This window comes from Hibiscus syriacus, unplaced genomic scaffold (assembly GCF_006381635.1).
Source record: "Hibiscus syriacus cultivar Baekdansim isolate YM2019G1 unplaced genomic scaffold, ASM638163v2 tig00111276_pilon, whole genome shotgun sequence".
Lineage (NCBI taxonomy): Eukaryota > Viridiplantae > Streptophyta > Magnoliopsida > Malvales > Malvaceae > Hibiscus > Hibiscus syriacus.
In genome coordinates this window covers 929,387-932,841 of record NW_024063043.1, presented here as the reverse complement: position 1 = coordinate 932,841, position 3,455 = coordinate 929,387, and positions in this window count along the sequence as shown.

Genomic DNA, 3,455 nt, shown 5'->3' with positions numbered 1-3,455 from the left:
CATAGGGCTAAAACTAAATTTTAACGCTGAAAATGTGCACTCATGCTGTAGCATCGCATAAAATATTGTGTATCATCCAATTGAAGTTGCTGATGACGCTGGAGCATCCCAATGTTGTGGAGCATCAGATGACTTAATTGACAATTGTGGAATTCTCTAAAATGAGACAACTGTCAAAGGGATGGATCATATCCGAAACGTGGCAGCAAACCATTGGAGGGTCTGATTTCCAATTCACCTATATATAGGGCACTTGCCTACTCATTTGGATATACCAAATTCAAAAACATTTTGAGAGAAAAATCCACAAGTACCTCTGCCACCATTTCCTTTACCCGATGGAAGCCTAAGCCTTCTATTAGGGATTGTTGTAGTAGAAAGAGAGCTCGTCGGTAGCATCAGTCGTCATCAGATCACTGTTTGAGAATTTCATTGAGAGAAGGGAGTGTTTGAATATACTTAATTTGTATTGGATGATATTTTGGATTTATGGTTTTATGCTACTATGATTCTGTTTCTATAAGCTTGGATGATTAGATTATGAGTGAAAATATTTATAATAAATGAATAGTTATTTTAAATACTTCTAGAAATAGATTCGTTTAACTTTTCATCTACTTTTGATAGCCTAGTTGATGCTGAGTAGCATTGTGCATACTGAAAAGTAGGCAACCTAGTATTAGCCTTGTTAAAATGTTGGATCTTTGATTTATGAAAGTGATTAAAGTAATTCAACAGGTTTTAATCATTGCTAATAGTATATAAATCATATTAATTGTTTGCTTGAAACTTGAATCTCTTAATACTTCCAATTTCCATTCGATAGTTTACTTTTCACTCTCTATAATGTTGTAGCATGAACTGGAGTTTTACATTTTGATTTTATTTTCTTTCCGTAAAGCAATCAATCAACATTTCTCTATTTTTAAACTCTATTGAAAACCATATGCTCTATTTGGGATCAATACTCATAACTTAACAGTTATCACTTTGATTACTTGATTTGTGACTCATGCACTTGTGTTATTGCTATAGCGTTTTACATAGCATAAAGTTTTTGACACCATTGCCAAGAAGGATTGGTTTGATTTAGAGTTTTTATTTTATTTTGCTTTTGTTTTTATTTTCTTTTGTAGGTACTTGTTAGTTTTCATTTATTAATTTATGTCCAGAAGCGGTGACGAGCTAGAGCTATTTGATCCAGAGATAGAACGTACTTTTCGTCAATGTTAAAGAGAAGCTGCACTCAATCGAGCAAACATGAATGTTAGGAATAAAAACAATGCTTTACCTTCAATGCCACATGGAGAGAATGAAGATTTGCCAGCTAGGCAACCAAATCAATATATTGATGACCGGAATCGCCCGATTCGTGAGCATGTGGTAGCAACTTTGGACGATTTGCTTCAGGGTATTGCGAGGCCAGTGATCAATGCTGCAAACTTTGAATTAAAGCCTGTCATGATTCAAATGTTGCAATCTATGAGACAATATATATTATAAAATATTAAACATAAAATACTTAATATATTTTTTATATTTGCATTATGATATTTTAAATTTATTTTTCTTACGATATAATACATAAAATTTAAAGTTAAAACATATTATAAATTATATAATCCAAATTCTAATGTTTTTTTTAAAAAAATATTGTGAGCCTAACTCAACTCAACTCCTTATCCCAAAGAAACTTCAAAACTAATATCATTAAATAATAAAAAAAACTTTTATTTAATATTTATATATTTTCATATTGATTTTTTAAAACAACCTTTTAGAAATAGTACATAAGGTTTTTTTTTTCATTCATTAAATAATAAAAAAAAACTTTTATTTAATATTTGTATATTTTCATATTGATTTTTTAAAACTACCTTTTAGAAATAGTACATCAGGTTTTTTTTCATTACCGTGGGCTTCAAAATTATTTAGGGAAAAAGTGATAGAATAAAATTATTTTAGAATCTACGATATTTTTTACAATACATAAAAACTTGTTAATGGGATATTATTTTTATATTTGAGGTCTATTATTTTAATATTTTTTGTAAAATTCGTTATCTTGAGGTGATGAGTTTCATTAAAAATTTATTATTTTTTCAGATTTTTAATATGAATTTAGTTATTTAAAAAAAAAACTGGAACTGGTGTAAAAAAATAGCTTTTTTTTATTTTTTTAGATTTGAAATGTCCAACACATTTCAAAAACCATATAAAGTTATCAATTTTTATATTGGGTAAACTACATGTTTAATATATAAACTATCAGTTTTATTTTCTTTTGGTACCTAAATTTTTATTTGTTTTAAAATTATACATAATGTTTATTTTTTATTTCATTTTGGTACCTCGCTGTTAAAAGTTTAGCGGAACAAGCATGACATTTTTATGGGTAAATTACATCATTTATCACTCAACTATCTTCTCACTCCTATTTTGGTCACTGGAGTTTTTTTTTTTTTAATTTTGTGACATCAAATTTTTATTATTAATTTATTAATATATAATTCAAATAAAAAAATTAAATTTAATAACTTTCAAATTGCTCCTAATTTTATAATTCTAACTTTTACATTTAATTTTAAAAGCGATGTACCAAAATGAAACAAAAAGTAAACGTTAAATATAATTTTAAAACAAATCAAAATTTAGGTATCAAAAGAAAATAAAACTAATAGTTTATATATTAAACATGTAGTTTACCCAATATAGAAATTTATAGTTTTGAAATGTGTTGGACATTTAAAATCTAAAAAAAAGCTACTTTTTTACACCGATAAAACTCGTAATCTCGAGGTTACTAATTCTATTTAAAAAAATTAAATTCATATTAAAAATTTCAACAAATAATAATAATTTTTAATGAAATTTGTCACCTAAAATATTAAAATAATGGACCTCGGATATAAAAATAATGAAACTCATCACTTTTCTATACGAAAATATTATATATCCCAAAATAATTTGCTGATACCCCTTTTTCTCTAAATAATTTTGGACCCATACGGTAATGGGCCAAAAAAACCGACACATCATGGATGAAGGGCTCCCTGGCTTTATGGTTTGGAAGTGCGTTTTCAGGCCTTGGAATGGCTATCGATATAGAAGCCATTGCTTTCTATAATTTGGACAATATTCTTGTTCAATATTGAGAGTAAATATTCTCATGTCAATGGAGCATTGCCAACAAAATGGAAATAGCACATATACTTTCACAACTATAAATATAAAATAAAGTCCAATAAAAATGAAATTAAAATATAATTATATATTATAAATCAATTCATATAACATCTTAACCTGATTTGAAATATTCAACGAATTGACAAACGTCAATATTTGATTAAAGCATATTAGAGTATATCAACTTCAGCTTGTAATCTTTATAGCTTATAGTTTGTTTTGTTAGTCAGTTTATTGTTATCAGTTAGTTAGCTGATTTGTTAGCACTA